This window comes from Globicephala melas, chromosome 1, assembly GCF_963455315.2.
Source record: "Globicephala melas chromosome 1, mGloMel1.2, whole genome shotgun sequence".
Classification (NCBI taxonomy): domain Eukaryota; kingdom Metazoa; phylum Chordata; class Mammalia; order Artiodactyla; family Delphinidae; genus Globicephala; species Globicephala melas.
In genome coordinates, this window is record NC_083314.1 from 157,049,951 (window position 1) to 157,067,644 (window position 17,694).

The following is a 17,694-nucleotide window of genomic DNA, read 5'->3' on the forward strand; positions in this document are numbered from 1 at the left end:
GGCTCCAGGCTCTAAATGAGTGACGTTAGGATAATCATATGTGCCTCATAAGTTGTTGTGAGAATCAGAAGACGTAAGAGATCTGAGAGTGCTTTAAAAACTGAAGATGGACAGGTGTGAGGACAGGTGGCCATTACATCATAAGTACCTAGTTAGTGTCTGCTGAAGGGTTGTGTCCTGTGCCTATGGATGGTTTTGTATCCATGTCTGTGCAGCCAAAGGGAGCCTCCCCCTTGACTTTGTGAGGGCAGGGAGAGCAGGACACCCTCCCTCCCTTGCCTTGTCTTCTAATTGTCTTTCCTCTCCCACCCTAAAACAGGACAAAGGGAAACCTCAACAGCATTGTCAGAATGCCATTCCAATTGGCCCATTCTGAGTTTTGTGGCTTCGTATCTGGAGCCCTGCCTTCAACTGACACCAAAATAGTGTTGCAAACAGAAAAAAATGGGGAGTCCACAGCTGCAGCTAAAGGTGATGGAAGATGAGGATGATTGAGTCAGAGGAAGCGAGGAAGGGAGAGAAGGTGGGGGGAAGAGAGAGAGAGAGAGAGAGAGAGAGAGAGAGAGAGGGAGAGGGAGGGAGGGAGGGAGGGAGGGAGGGGGAGAGAGAGAGAGAGAGAGAGAAAGATAGGGATAGAGAAAGAGAGAGAATACGCACAGACTTGATCACTGGATTTAATTCCATGACTGTAAACCCAAGCTGGGTATTCCCAGTCAGGGAGTGACATGCTCCTCATGGGGTACGTGCAGACTGAAACAATGGAACACTCAATAACCTCTTCCCTCTTTCTTGTTTCCTCCAGATCATTGCAGCAGCCACGTCTGTGGTGTGCATGTGAGCACGGGGGCCCCTCCTACAGGCTGGTGAGGTTGGTATAGACCACACCCTGGAGTCCTGTGGGAATGGTGCCCAAAAAGCCTCCCACGGCAGCCTTTGCAGAGCCGCCAACACCCAGGTTCATCGCGTCCTGCTTGCGACAGAGCTGGCTTGCCCTTCAGAAGGTAAAACGGTGAGAGGCTGAGCCAGCTTGAAAGATGTCAGAGGTGCTAAGGGAGGAGGCAGGTCTTACTGAATTGGGAAGGCTGGCTGTCAGGCACCGACTGGGCTCTCCGCCGATTATCAGGAGGCTGGAGCAGAGCTCAGACTTTCCCTTTAAACAGAACCTACAGGGAGGAGCCTGACTGGGCTGGTTCCCAGGCACTGGAGGTCGCTCTTAGCCCACCGCAGGGCCGTAGTAGGGCCCTTCTGGGGCTCTAGAGGAGACTTTAAGGGGAGGCCTTGGGCTAGCAGCAGAAAGAGAGCTCCCCTGGGGCCTTGGCTGGGACTGTACCAGACCCCAGCTCTTCCCCAGCTGAGCCTCAGGCTAAGGGCTGAAGGTCTTGTGCTTTCTGCCCAGAATCAGGACGGACTAGCTGAGGCTACGCCTGCTCCTTGGGGCTTTAGAAAGAGTTGTTCCAGGTGTAGGAAGCCAAATTATGAAGTCAGTGTTTCTAGGTTTGGGGGGAGCCTGTCCTCCTCCCTTCCCTGACACTACCTCGGGGGTACTTCTAGCCTTATCGTTTCTTGCCAGTGCTATTTTGAGAGTCACCTAAATCGGTCTTGCTCGTTTGGGTTTCTTCTCCTCCCATCCTTCCTCAGCTCTGTGGGCAGGGGCATCTGTCGAATACCAACCCCACGTCAGACACTGAGTTGGTTATTGGTTGATATAGAAATGACCCAGACCCTGACCTCTAGAAGTCCATGGTCTGGGAGGGGAGCTAGACTGTGAAGATGGTGACAACAAGGTGTCTTTTGTACCGGAACAGCAGCGAGCTGACACTGCTTTGGAAGCATAAACAAGTCACAACAGACCAAACTAGTGACATTGGAGCTGAGCTATAAAAGGCAGGTGGGCATTTGCCTGACAGTAAGGTAAGAAGGAGATTTCAGGTAAGCAAGTTCCCAAGAGCACTGACCTGGTATGTCTGGTGCCCCCAGGACGGTAGGGAGAGAGGATTTCCTGCTGGATTAGCAGCTGGGCAGTGGGCGCCTTAGGCAAGGCTTTGGATGCCCTACTGCATTGGCTGGGAGTTTTGCTAAAACCAAAACCTAATCACAGGGCAGAGCACACATCCTATACTGCACGGTTTGCTTATGCTGTGTTCTTTTCCTTGAGCACCTTTGCTTTCCCCGTGCCCACCTGTTGAACTCTGATCCATCCTTTAGCAATGATCTCAAACCCAACCACCTCTGTGAAGTTTTCCCAGGTTTCTCCAGCTGAACAGGATCTTACCTTCTTTGAACCCTCACGTCATCGAGTGCTCCTCGAGGGTGTTTCCTTTCTGTACTTTGTATTCACATCTGACTCATTTCTTCCCCCCGCCCCCCGAAGAGATCGGCACACAGCCGGGCACATGGTAGTCGTCAAGATTTGCTGAACTAAGACTCCTCTTTTTAATGCATCTTCTGGGATGGTTATTCTCACACACACCCCACCAAAGATATTTTCAGATCCTAACTCCTGCTACTGCTATTGTGAATGCGACCTTATTTGGAAAAAGGGGTTTTGCGGGTATAATCAAGTTAATATGAGGTAGTAGTGGAGTAGGATGGGCTCCACTCCAATAGGACTGGTGTCCTTATAAGAAGAGAAGAAACAGAGTTAATAGAGGGAAGATGACTTGAAGACACAGAGGAAAGCTGGCCGTGTGAAGACGGGGGCAGAGATTAGAGTGATGCTGCCATAAGGCAAGGAAGGCCTTGTCCACCTGAACCTGGAATCGGCAAGGAAGGATCCTCCTCTACAGGCTTTGTAAGCAGCACGGTCCTGCCACCACCTTGATTTCAGGCTTCCGGCCTCCAGAACTGTGAGACAATACATTTCTGTTGTTTTAAGCCCCCAGTGTTTTGGTACTTTGTTATGGCAGCCCTGGGAAACTCAGACGATGCCCTTATTCTTCTCTTCTTCCGGTGTTGTGCCCTGGTGCTCCTCCCTGGCTTTCTGGGTCCTGACAGCCACACCTGGGCCTGCCCCCTCCAGCTGGGGTCCTCCCGGACTCACCTGTCTTCACCGCCACCACCATACCCATCTCTTGGCCTTTTGTCAAGGCCCCTTTCCATGGTAGTTGGCCAATCTGTTAGGCCATCACTTCCTCTTGCTTGAGTAATAGATTTGAATTTTAACCTGGGCCTTCTGGAGACTTAGAGCTTTCACTCCCAGGAGTGACTCTAAATGTGGGGCGAACTTCTGGATACACACGCAAAGGAATGAAATCGCCATCTCGAAGAGACATCCGCACCCCCATGTTCATTGCAGCGTTATTTCCAACAGCCAGGGCATGGAAACAACCTAAGTGTCCATCAACAGGTGAGTGGCTAAAGAAGATGTGGTCTGTATGTATACAGTGGAATATTATTCAGCCATGAAAAGAAGGAAATCTTTGACATTGAGGGCCTCATGCTAAGTGAAATAAGTCAGGTGGAGAAAGACAAATACTGTATGACCTCACTTTTATGCAAAATCTAAAAAACTAAACTCATAGAAGCAGAGAGCAGATCGGTGGTTGCTGGGGAACGGGCGAAGGGGGCCAAAGGCATAAACTTCGAGTTATAAGATAAATAAGCTCTGGGGTTATAAAGTACAGAGTGGTGATTATAGTTAACAATATTGTATATACATATGAAAGTTACAAATAGAGTAGATTTTAAAAGTTCTCACCATACACACAAATATTTTAACTATATGATGTAATGAATGGGTTAACTAACCTTATTGTGGTAATCCGTTTTCAATATACACATACACAAAGTCACTATGTTGTACACCTTACATACATATACAGTGTTCTATGTCAACTATATCTCAATAAAGCTGGAAAAAAATAAAGGTGGGGCTAGCACAGCATCACAGAATGGCAGGGCTGGCAGGGCCCTTGCTGCAGAGATGGACTGACTGAGACCCAGCAGATATTTACGGAGTGCCTCCTCTGGGCCAGGTGTGGGATGGACAATGGTGATTAAAAAAAAAGACAGACAAAACGTTCCCTTGTGGATCCTGTAGCCCAGTGAAGGAGGTGGTACTGGCTATTAACCAAAGAACCACCTAAGTAGATGCAAAATTACAACTATGATAAATATTTAGGAGGGAGGTACCAGGTGCCATGAAATCAGGATGGAAACAGACCCTGGACAGTGTTGTGGGTGAGAGATTTTGGATTGGGATGGTACCTTTTGACATCTCTGTGGTCACACCTCTGCTTTCATGGCTGGGAACTGTACCCTGCCCATGTGTAGGGCTTTCTGTGTGCAAACGCAAGAAATGATCTCAGGGACTTCCCTGGTGGTGCAGTGATTAAGAATCCACCTGCCAATTCAGGGGACATGGATTCGAGCCCTGGTCCAGGAAGATCCCACATGCTGCGGAGCAACTAAGCCCGTGCACCACAACTACTGAGCTTGAGCTCTAGAGCCCGTGAGCCACAACTACTGAGCCCGTGAGCCACAACTACTGAGCCCACGTGCCACAACTACTGAAGCCCGCGCATCTAGAGCCCGTGCTCTGCAACAAGAGAAGCCACTGCAGCGAGAAGCCCGCGCACCACAACGAGGAGTGGCCCCCGCTCGCCGCAACTAGAGAAAGCCCGCGCACAGCAATGAAGACCCAACACAGACAAAAAGAAAAAAGTTCTCAGAAGTGTACTCATTAAAGTATAAAAATCCCTAAGAAAAGGACCACACACTTCTTAAAAATTTACTTATTCCTTTATCCATTCATTTAACAAAATCATTTATGAAGTCCTTTCTATGTACCTGGTGATGGGTAAGTGCCGCAGACACACATTCAAGTCCCATCTTTTAAAAACAACACACAGTCTGGCCAAGAGGAAAGACTGATGAACAAATAACTATAATCTGGTGTGATAATGATATGAAACAGAGGTAGGTTCTATGTGTCTGCCTCTGTAGGAATGTAATCCTAGAGGAAAAGGGAAGTTCAGGTTCAGCCTTGAAGGATGAGGCCAGTTGCTATGTAAAGAAGTGAAATGAGATGCAGCACATGAGGGGAATCCAGGCAGAGGGAACAGCAGGACACAGACATGGGGCTGTGAAGGTTCGTGGCAGGTCTGGGAAGTGGCAAGTGAATTCCATGTGACCAGGATGTAGAGCCCAAGGACAAGAGTGCTGGGAGGCCAGTCTGAAGAGACCCAGTTTCTGTTTTTCCCGCTAATCCCTCTCCCTGGGGTTACTTGGATGAGATCTGCTGCGGTTTCCCACTGTCAAACTCTAGCCAGTTTTCAAGGCTGTAGAACTATTTTTGGCTAAATGCTGTTCTTTTCCTTAAACAAGCCAAACTGAAGGCATCACAGGGTGGGACCCATACCTGTGTCTCTCCATTTGTCCCACATCCAAGGATAACGTGGAGAGAAAACATGGACTGTTAAGTAAAACAGACCTGGGTATGGAGACTGCCTCTGCTGTTGACTAGCTCTTCAGTTATGGCAAGTTATTCACCCTCTCTAAGCCTCAGTTTCCTCATCTGTATAATGGCGATAAAAATCTTTACTTTGTAGGATCCAGAAAAGTGCCAGACACACAGTAGACACACAAAACAATTTTTCTCTTTGAGATCCTGTCCCTGGAGGCCATGAGGAATGGACCAGCTGCTTCTCCACAAGCAGGAGTCATGGTTGCTGCCAGGTGCAGGCTGAAGAACACCGACTGCCTTTTCTTTAAGTGTCTTTAGAATGAGCCCATTCAATGTCTTTCCAGTGAGATCCCCTTACATTGAACTTGGCTGAGTCTTTGATTAGCACCCAAATCTCATTTTTTCACTTTCCACTGGTTCCCCCCACCCCCTTTTAACAGTGGCACTCTCAAGATGTTCTTTGTTTCTGTTGCAAATTGTGTGTGTGTGTGTGTGTTGCAGGGCGGGGGTACAAAGAGGCAGAGGCGAGGTGTATTTTTAGAGCTAGAGAGGAGCTGGCAGAAATGGAAAATAAGGTTTTCAAGTTCATATGTTTATGCTTTTGAAGGGATGTAAAGGAACAGCTCGGTGGCGGTCTGTGTGTCCTGTTCAATATCTAAGAAGCTTTCTGCGACATGCCTTCCAGCATTCTGATTACAAAGCCTCCCTGCCCGTTCGTGGCCGCCTCCCTTCCTCTTCCCCTCCCCCAGCGGGGGCCTGGTAGGGCCCAGTGGGTAGCAGCTCATCAGGACCAGAAGCCTTCTGTGCAAGCCTCATGCCTGAATCAGAAATCCGCTTTCCCAGGTTCGCAGGACCCAACAACCAGGGCAGATTAATCCCAAGAGGTGGTCGGTGCACAATTAACATTTCTGCCTCTTACTTTTAATTAAGAAGGGCCAGGGAATGGGGTGTTAGCGCGTCTAATGGGACCCTGTGGCATGTGCCGACTGCCGGAGGAGTTTCGGTTATTAGCACTTGTTGAAGACTTTCTAGATAATTAAATAGCACATTAATCATTGCTCCGAATGGACACAGAATTTTCTTTCTCATCTGGACTTCCCACCTGCAGAATGGAAAGTGGCTCCCAGAGCTGGTGGTACCCAGCACCCAGGCAGGAGCTCAGCCCACTTCCAGTGATTTTGCGGAAAAGAAAGGATTCTTGCAGACATTCGCCTTCGTGGTTCTGACAGCTGAAGCTCTCTTCACAGGCACATTAACATGACCTCATTAGTTTGTGCATCTACTCTCCTAACCACATAAAACGGAGTGCGGTAGGAGCCAATCATGCTAATTACATCAGATCGGTTTGCATATTCATAAACCATTTTCTGTTTTATGGACAGCAAAAATAAACACAGTATCTCTTTAATAATTTTAAGTGGGTCACTTTCAGGACTGTATCTGTTTTAAATAAATTATCATATTGTTAAAGGCCACAGTCAAAAGCTATTTTTTGAGCAGCCTGAGAGGTGAGTGTGAGGGGGCAGGGCATGTGGGGGGGACTTGGAGAGTCAACAGGATTCATCAGGTAGTGGTCAATTTCCAAGGTCTCTTCTGCCAAAGAAAATCCAAACTTGCAAAACCTCCTGCGTTTAGTGAACAGGTGCAGGGAAGCCTCTTACTAATGACAAAATATATTCTTGTCAGCTATTTGAGATGATCTAAATCACAGTCTTAAGCAGTGGGAGTGAAACCCAGGAACATACGAATTCCTGTGTTTTCTTGGAAGTGTATTTTAGGGGCTAAGTTTGACATTCTGGCTTTTCTCGGGTGGGACGAAAAATTGGCTTGAGAACAATCAGAAGTAGAATCAAACCTGCAGTGGAAAGAAACCTTTCCACAGGTCCCACCTGTGCCCACCCAAGGCCCCCCCCCTACTCTGCGGGCGTCCTTCCAATCCAGGACCTGTAACCACCGACAATGAAGCCAGGTTACAGATTTCCTTTGCTTTAGGGTAAAAAAAAAAAAAAAAAAACAACCTTTACAAAACAAAGATACACAAGATTTTCAGAGAGTGCTTAACCTAGTTAAGAGACTCAACTATTTTCAAGACTACCCAAAGACCTATTTACACGAGACAATTGATTTGATAATTTCAGACCATTCTCATTCATTCATTAAAGTAGATCCTGGAGGACTAATATTGGGCTAATCTGACTGAGTGCGCTGTGTATTTTAAGGTAATAAGACAGCATTTCTTTCTGTCCTAGGCATTCCAGGGATACAAACTGATCTTTTTTTTACCCCATTTAATAGAGAGATGGTTCAGCGCTTACATGCAGTCCCATCACCACATTTATTTCTAGCTCTGCATCTTCCTTCCTCTTCTCTTTGTTGTAAACACTCCTGGGAGAATTAACGCAGCACTTCTTAGTGGTAGTTCAGGCTATCCCCATTTTGTTGTTGTTTTTGAAATGCTGCTTCCGATTGAGTGGGCGTAGAAGCTGGGAAAGGCTCTCATTTTCCTTAGTGCATAGGTCCCTGACTCAGAGCTTCTTGAAGACCTTCTGCTCAACCTCCAAAAATGTTTGCATTTATTCACCTTCACCTTGATTCCTGACTAGGTTAGTAGACTCTGAGCACAGATGGCTGCCTCGTGTTATTATCTGAACCAGGGCTGAAGCTTTTGTGTGTCAGCTGCACTGATTTCAAAATACCCTATTATTTGTGCAATATACCTTGGAATTACGGTTTATAATTTCATAAAAGCCTAACGTATCTGAATGTTTACAAGTTCTATTCCTTGGGGAAATATATAGTGTTCATTTCTTTTGTTTAGTCTATTTAATGTAGGACTAGATACAAAGCGGGAGTGATTGACAAATTAATGCTCTCAGCTCCTACTCCAAAGTACTTGAATTATTAGTACAAAAAGCATGTTACAAACTGTAATAATTTTAACTCCATTTCATTGCTAAAAGCTAATAATAATGAAAACAAATGAAAATAGTAATGCAATCTAACACTAGCCAGAATGGAAGCAGTCACAGAGTTGGGACTCTGCAGTCAGATAATTAGTTCCATTAAAACTCAGGAATGGTTGAGTCTGTTCATTTCTTTTGGATTCAGTTCTGTGGGGGAAGAAAAAGAGGAAAAAGAATGGCCCGTGTGCGACATAAATCAGCTATAACCTTCCTCGTCTCCATCTCCTCCCCTCCTCAGCCCGGGACTGCATTTCCAGGGCGACGGCTACCCTCCCGCAGTGGAGAAGACAGAGCCGAGGAGCTAACGGAGGCACCAAGCGAGTGGAAAGTCACTGCTGATTGCAATTAGAACAAGGGAGTCTGGGAGGCTCTAGTCCCACCTGCAGACTGTCTCAGCCATCTTGGGGGAAGGGAGAGAACAGTGTGTGCTAAGGAGAGCCTAGGAGCAGAGGACACCAGTGATCAGGAGACTGGGTGTATCAGTCAGGGTTCTCCAGAGATACACAACCAACGAGATGCATACTATCTATAGACCTATTACATTATATATATATATATATATAAAAAATAGAAATATAAAGTATAGTAAATACAATATTATTTATTTATTTATTTCTATTGAGAGATTTATAATTAGGAATTGGATCACATGATTATGGAGGCTGAGAAGCCCCAAGATGTGCAGTCAGCAAACTGGAGACCCAGGAGGGCTGGTGGTGTAAGTTCCAACCTGAGTCTGAGGGACTGAGAACCAGGAAAGCCAAGTTCCAGTCTGAAGGCAGGAGGCCAGTGTCCCAACTCAACAGTCGTGCAGTTGAAGTTCCATCTTACTCAGCCTTTTTGTTCTAGTTGGGCCTTCTTTTGATTGGATCAGGCCCACCCACGTTAGGGAGGGCCATCTGCTTCCCTCAGTCTATGGATTTGAATGTTACCTCATCCAGAAACACCCTCACAGACACACCCAGAATCATGTTCCACCGGAAGTCTGGGCAGCCGGTGGCCTGGTTGAGTTGACGTGTGAAATTAACCATCACACTTGGGATCACTAATCTGAGTCCATCCTGGTCAGTGTATCAGTTATTATCAGTGTGGTCCTTCTGCTCTGGGCTGCTAGGCTGATTCCACTGAGCTCACTCCTGCAGCTGTGGTCAGCAGGTGGCTGGGCCATGGCTCAATGATCTAGGATGGCCTCATCCACGTATCTGGGGGTCGGCAGACTGTCACCTGGGAGAGTGGGCTGAGAGCCTCTCATCGTGCTTGCAGGCCTGCCAGGGTGTCCTTCCATGGCGGCTGTGGCAGGGCGCCAAGTGCAAGTGCTTTCAAGTCTCTGCTGGCATCGTGTTAGTTACTGCCCCTTTGGCCAATGCAAGTCACCTGGGCAAACCTTGAGTCGATGCAGGAAGGAACTACTCAAGGGTGTGGATACAGGGAGGTATAAACTAATTGGAGGTGACTCTGTCTGCCACAGTCACTTAGCAGTTCCCCTAGATGCTCTCTCTGACCGGGCATGGGGGGCACAGGTGTGGGCAGACACACATGTTCTGCCCAGTTTTCCTTCCCGGTCTCTTGTGGACTCCTTGCCACCAGCCCACCCCTCTAAATGTTGGTATTCTCTAAGCCTCTGTCTTTGGCTCCTTTTAATGAGGGTCATGTTGGGACACTAACCTGCACACCCAACCGGGAAACTCTGGAATCTCAGAGCAGATTACTGGGGTATAAGGTACACCTGCATCTCAATGTCCTTCGAGTGGAGACCCTGACAATACGATGTGGTCCACCCCTTGAGAAACATCTTCTAAATTCCCTGGCAGAATGAAAGGGTCAGAGATGTCTTAGGAGTTGTAGGAGGAGCTGTATTTATCTGACAATTAAATTATTGTCAATCATTTAAAGACTTACAATATTGTCATGTCAGGTCATCTAAGCCCAGGAACTCTACCCTGTTTCCACCCATAGCTGGATCTTGCCCTGGTGAAAATACTGAAGGAAGGGCAGCCTCAATGACATGAAGAGAAAATCCCTGTGGCTGTTTAGTGAGGAGCTGGAGACATTTAGGGGAAAGGATGGGGTAGAAGGAGCTGGGAGTCTAAGGGAAGCACACTGGCTGTTTTTGGAAGTGGCAGTGAACTGTGTCTTCCCAAGTTGTGGAACATTTGGCCCAAGACATTCCAGGAATCTCGCCTTAGCCTTGAGGCCCCAGAAACCCTGACCCAGCCTGGTGGCCCGTTTTGGTCGGGTGGGTCACAGTTCGTTATAGTTATGGGGCTGGAATCAGTGCGCAGCCAGCAGCAGACAAGACAAGCCGCCCACAGTTCTTTTCTAGTATGTTGTGCTGCTTCTGCCTTCAGAATTAAAATATTGTGCAGAAATGCAGGTTTCTTGTTATCAATCCCATCTCTTGAAACTTGACAAATGCATTCTTAGGCAGATGATTTAGAGATAATGTCAATGGAACAAAGCTTTGTCACTGAAATAATGGTTTCCTGCTGTGAAGTTTACGCCTCAGCAAAGTCGAGGTGTTTGTTCCCAAAGTATAACTCCCTATCCCTTTGACAACTGTCTGTGACATCCTGCTTCATCGCCTTACCCCTCCTCCCCAAGTCATTGTAACAGTAGAGCCAGAGTCTGGGGATAACGGGTAGAGATGAGAATTCTCTTCACTCAAGAGGACTGGGTTGGGAAGAACTCTGCGCTTCCAACATAGGCTTTTCTGCTTCTGCCTTGTGGGATTCAACTCAGGCAAAATTCCTGCCTTTATTTCCCCTGTTCTAAAATGAAAAGAGTAACTCGTGACCCTGATTCCCAAATTGAACGGGAAGCATCTGACAGCACCTGGCTATATTAGACAATTAGCAGGATATACACATAATGTAGTCACTGGGTCTTGTTTCTGCATCATGCATGTTGTATTTCTGAAAGCAAATATGCAAATGAGCTCTTAGACTAAGTTAAAATTGATTTTAAGAGCATTAGAATTGGACATCCATGGAAACAGCTAAAGAAGCTTGCGTCACGTATGCTCTATCGTGCTTTTCCTTTGTGTGGTCCAATAAGGGGTTAAGTAAGAATATTATCTCCAGTGCAAGGATCAGAAATAGCCCTGGTCTTACTCAGGAGCTGCTATAATGGGGCTGAAGGACCTCCTCTTCATTGAGCAAGTGTGAACATTTCACTAGAGAAGAGTAAACCATGCTGCCCTAGAGCAGACGTCAATAGAGTGATGCGTGGAGAGGGATGGGCTGGCGGACCTGCTGGAAGGATGTACCACGGAGGCAGGAGGTCTTAGCATCAGGGTGCTCCATGCATCAGCAGGCCGTCTCCAGAGGGGAGAGTAATGGGCTTCTTGGGTAGATGGAGGGATGTCACCAAGATTCCAAGTCCATCTGCTCCAAATACTTCATAGGTTTTTACTTCTAGGTGTTCTTTTATTATAGTGATTAGAATTTCATTCATATAGGCCATGAGGGAAGGTGAAAACCCCAGTTTCTGCTCTGATTGTCTGGGGTGTTTTAAATAGAACCTGACAAGAGGCATGAAAAGAAGAAGGCACAGGGCCGTGTTGAGACCGGGGTGCTTGTCCCTGCCCTGCCCCTCACTCCCTGGCTGACCTGGGCAGAGACTTTTGAACCAGGTCTTAACAAGGAGGGGGCACCTGATGGTTTCTAACGTATCACCTAGTTCCACATTTTATTATCCTGATACCTAGGATTAAAGATGTTCATCTATTAGAACTGTGCTATTGAGTGCATGCTTGAAATTTGTTTTTAGAATTGTATCAAAATGTACTTTTTTTTTCAATTTACACTTCTCCCCACACTTGGTCATGTGTGTGTGATTAATCATTGGAAAAGGAGCCATAATTTCTGAAAGCTGCTTACTAGAAAGGATCCCTTTCTTTAAGGAGAAAGAGTCATTAGAGATTTCTCTTAATTTCTTAGCTTTCCCTCATTTTTCTCTTAATTTAAGGGGAAGAGGAGGAATGGAAATCAATGATTTGGGTTGAGACTAACTTATGCCTATATTACAAAGCTAATGTAGTAACACTAATTTTGGAGAGCAGGGGTTCTGGTGTGTTTTTGAACGCAAAGCTTAGCTGGGATTAGTACTTAGAATAGTTATATTTAGAAAAAGTCGTTTTGGGGAATGTCAAATGTAGGCATAGTTGAGAACTATTTTTTAGGTTTTTATTTTGTGGCAGAAAGGATGGGGGTAATGAGGTTTGGGGTTTTCAGGACTTAGAAGAAGTATGTACTCTTAAGTTAGCTTCTTCTCTATTACAGAAAAGGGGGGCATCTTCTGAAGACAGACGAAATATGCAAAGAAATAGTTCAACTGAAACTGGAGGATAGAGGTTGAAAAGAACCCTGATTTCTACATAATAAAATGGGAGAAAGGGAGTAGAGGATGCTCCTGGGAGATAAAGGACAGTGAAGAGGGGGGAGGGGGCAGAAGAAGGGAAAGGAGAGGAAAGGGACAAAGAAATTAAGTGGCAGCTTATTAAGAAAAAAATTTCCGATAACGAATATAATTTGTTAGCTTTGCTGGAATATAAACACATTTCCAAACCTTTAATAAAGGCTCCAGTACTCATGCAGGTCTTTAGTAAGTGGGCAGTTTGTTTTTGTTTTGCTGCTGTTACTATTTGTTGGGGGAACCTATCTTCCCAGTGTTAGTTTCCATGGGGAAGGATACCAAGTCGTACTCTTGCCCTGACTGGATGGTGCTCACTTTGCCCCCAGGATGGAGGCGGGTGAACTGATTGGTGAGTTTGGAGAGGAACCAGGCTTGCAGCTCCTTCTCCCCTTTGTTTTGGGAACCATCTCAGCAGAGGACCTGTGCACGGGCAGCCCTAGCAGTAAAGGCGAGGGTGACAGTTTTCCAGCCTCCCTTGTGACTGACTGGGTCGTCTACCCAATCCTGGGATTCAGCATTAGGAGGCCCATCATCACCCTGCGACCAAGCCACACCCTCCAGAACCAGTCTTATCAGTAATAAAGCCAATTTTTCAAGTCCCACCTGCCAGACTCCATGTCTCTTTCAAGAGGTCCAGAACTCAGGTAGGAAGAGGAGAACTGGTTGGTTCCTTAACTCCCAGCACAGTGGCCCGCACATTAGACGACAGTAAATGTTGTGGAATGAAAGACCGAACCAATTAGTCATTGAATCCCAGGGAACAGTCTGGGATACAGTGGCACAGACAAATGAACTCACAGAAGAGCTTAATGTTCGGCTGGATCATACATTGCTGGTTTTGTTGGTCAAAACCAGTCGAATATTGGCAATTTCATATGGTTTGATCAAATAATCCTCCAGTCCCAGGGGAACAGTGAAGAGCTTTTCTGAGCTCCCAGTGGCCTCATAAACAAATTCCAGCTGTTGACTGACTGGAGGGTACAGGCCGCTGCCTGGACTTCTATCCAAGTTCTAGATTTCTGCATGGAAAACATCGTCTTACTTCCTACCATCTAGAACGAATCGTATCCCACCACCATGCTGCTCCACCCAGAACAAAAAGAGGGTCTCCCTTTGTGCTGTCCTCCCCCTGATTGGGACTTGGAGAGCAATAGTAATGAATACCCTTGAGGCCCATAGACTATCCTAGTATTTCCAGATCAAATGACCAGTTTAATCCACCCCCTCAGCACATAGTATTTTCCTCACACTTTTTATTTTTATTTTTAATTTTTTTTTTTTTCGGTACGCAGGCCTCTCACTGTTGCGGCCTCTCCCGTTGCGGAGCACAGGCTTCAGACGCGCAGGCTCAGCAGCCATGGCTCACGGGCCCAGCCACTCCGCGGCATGTGGGATCTTCCTGGACCGGGGCACGAACCCGTGTCCCCTGCATCGGCAGGCGGACCCTCAACCACTGTGCCACCAGGGAAGCCCCTATTTTTAATTTTTTAAAAAACATTTTATTGGAGTATAGTTGATTTACAATGCTGTGTAAGTTTTTGCTGTACAGCAAGGTGAATCAGTTATATATATATATACATATATCCACTCTTTTTTAGATTCTTTTCCCAAATAGGTCATTACAGAATATTGAGAAGAGTTCCTGTGCTATACAGTAGGTCCTTGTTGATTATCTATTTTATATATAGTAGTGTGTATACAGCACACAGTACTAATATCATATGCAACTTATACAAAGGCTACAAAGCACATCTTCAATTGTCATAAAGATCCCATGAGAGAGCTGCTATTAGCTCCATTTTACAGATAAGGACACTGAGGTCATAACAGTTGATGACTCTGGAGTACTATTTGAAAGGCACTGTGCTACGTGCCTTAAATTGAATATTTCAATTCTCATCACCCTCATGATAGAGTGAGTACTACATTTATCCCCCTTCTACAAATGAGGAAACTGAGGCTAATTGTGGGCACGGACTTTGTCCAAGTTCATGCAGCTAGTAAGCGGTGAAGCTGGGATTCTAATTAGGGCCCTCTAGGCTGTTCCCTCATTTACATGAAGAGAATCACTCAAGGTCATACAAATTGAATAGTAGAACTGAAACGTGAGGCCAAAATATGACATCATTATTTGGTCCCCACAGGTATTTTATCAATCAGCATTGCCTTTCAATAAAAATTTATTTCTAATGAACAGTTCCTTAATCCTTAGTGTTGGAAGGACAATAAAGACTTAGAACAGGGACTTCCTTGGTGGCGCAGTGGTTAAGAATCAGCCTGCCAATGAAGGGGACATGGGTTCAAGTCCTGGTCCGGGAAGATCCCACATGCCGCGGAGCAACTAAGCCCGTGTGCCACAACTACTGAAGCCCGCGCACCTAGAGCCCGTGCTCTGCAACAAGAGAAGCCACTGTAATGAGAAGCCCGTGCACCACAACGAAGAGTAGCCTCTGCTTGCTGCAACTAGAGAAAGCCCACACACAGCAACAAAGACCCAACGCAGCCAAAAATATAAATAAATAAATAAAATACACAAATACCTCCAATATTAAAAATAAAAGATATTGATTAAAAAAAAGAAGACAGAATCAATAAACAGAAAACATTACCTAGACTTAGTATTAATTCAAGGAGCAGAATGACATGCTATATGGAATTTCTGTGTAACTTGACATGCTGCACAGTAACTAATAAATGTAGGGATGGGGGCTTCCCTGGTGGCACAGTGGTTGAGAGTCCGCCTGCCGATGCAGGGGACACAGGTTCGTGTCCCAGTCCAGGAAGATCCCACATGCTGTGGAGCCGCTGGCTGAGCCTGTGAGCCATGGCCACTGAGCCTGCGCGTCCGGAGCCTGTGCTCCACAACGGGAGAGACCACAACAGTGAGAGGCCCGTGTACTGCAAAAAATTTAAAAAATGTAGGGATGGGTTGAGATTATAATTATTATAATGGTAACTCAAGGGAAAGGCCCTGACCTCAGAACGAGGGTTTTGATCTCAGCTTTGCTGCTATGACAAAGACTCTCTCCTTGAGCAAACTTTAGGCAGCCTCCTCTGAAGCCTCTTTTGACTAGGTCTTGACTCTGGCTTTCTGTGTCTGTCCATGAATAGCTAAATTTTAGCAGGAATGCTACTAAGTCACTTTAGAGAGAATCCCCCATCCCTGATATCTGATCAAGTTCTTTATCCCCCCACTTTGTTGTCGAAGTTCTTAGCCTGTCTTTAGCGAGAATTCCCCTGCCCTTGACTCTCCTCTTAGTACTTTCTTATCCACTGGCCCCCTCACGCTATTCCTTGGTCAGCTTTCTTTGCTATGTTTGGAGTTGAGCCCGATCTCTCTCCCCTATTGCAATAGTCTTGAATAAAGTCTTTTTTTACTGTTTTTAACAAGTGCCAGAATAATTTTTCCTTTAACACTTAGTACCATATTGACCTTTACCACTTACTACCATCTGACCGGGCATCACTCATTCTTCTTGCTGTCCACCTCCCCTTCCGGGAGTTCACCTTCCCGGAGTTCACCTCCCAGGACGGGACTTCCTTAAAAGATTCCAGATAAATGTCCCTTTTGACAGAGAAAGCTCTGTATATTTAGTAAATCATTTGACATCTTTGCCTTTCATTTTCCTCCCCTGTAAAATAGGGTCAATAATTCCTGCTGGGATCCCTCTCAGTGCCTCTGGAAGAAGCAAATGGGATAAGGAATATAAGTAGTGTGTGCAAACTGTCAAAAACTGAACAAACCTATGTAGTATCTTGGAGAAAACTAACAAGAACCACAGATTTATGCTCTGTTGAGGGCCTTCCCCAGGCTGTGTGGGGACTTCCAGAAGGATCTGGCAAAATGGGAGCTAGGTGAACTGTGCCAGAACACCAAACTCCACGCGGGGTGCTTGGAAACCTCCTGCACCCTCTTAACGCGCAAACTGTTGCCGTTCCCAAACCAAGAAAGATTTCACTGCCTCCGAAAGCGAGGTGTGATTGCACATTTCCCACACGGCTTCTGACTGCAGGCACCAGGCAGGCTGCTGAGGGAGTGGGCCTGTGTGTGTGTCTGTGTGTGTGTGAGTGTGTGTTTGTACTTGGAGTGGGTGTCTGTGAAACCTGAAGGGCCATATCCCACTCTCTGTGGCTCCGAACAGCCAGCGCCGTCTGAGGAGCCCAATCCTGTATGGACACACTGGAGGTGCTAACAGATAGCATTCTAGAATTAATGTGTGAATTAGTTTGGGGTGAGTTAGTGGGAAGTTTGCTGGCTTTCCAAGATTTCAGGAACCGTAGCCACGCGTAAGCTTGCTGGAATCACCATTCACTTTAGCTTGGCCAGAGCACAGTCGTCTAGGCAGGGGTCATTTTTTGGGAAGTTGCTTTAAGAATAGTAACATTTTAAGGCCATTATTGGTTTTTTGTCTTGTTTTGTTTCTGTTTTATTTTTAAATTTTTATTGGAGTATAGTTGATTTATAATGTAAAATGTTGTGTTACTTCCTGCTGTAAGCAAAGTGAATCAGTTACACATATACATATATCCACTCTTTTTAAAAATTCTTTTCCCATATAGGTCATTACAGAGTATTGAGTAGAGTTCCCTGTGCTATACAGTAGGTCCTTATTAGTTATCTATTTTATATATAGTAGTGTGTATATGTCCATCCCAATCTCCCAATTTATCCTTCCCCCGCCCTTTACCCCCTAGTAACCATAAGATTGTTTTCTACATCTGTAACTCTATTTCTGTTTTGTAAATAAGTTCATTTGTACCATTTTTTAAGATTCCACATATAAGCGATATCATGCGATATTTGTCCTTCTCTGTCTGACTTACTTCACTCAGAATGACAATCTCTAGGTCCATCCATATTGCTGCAGATAGGCCATTATTGTTATTATTATTGTAGTAGTAGTATTGTAAGAG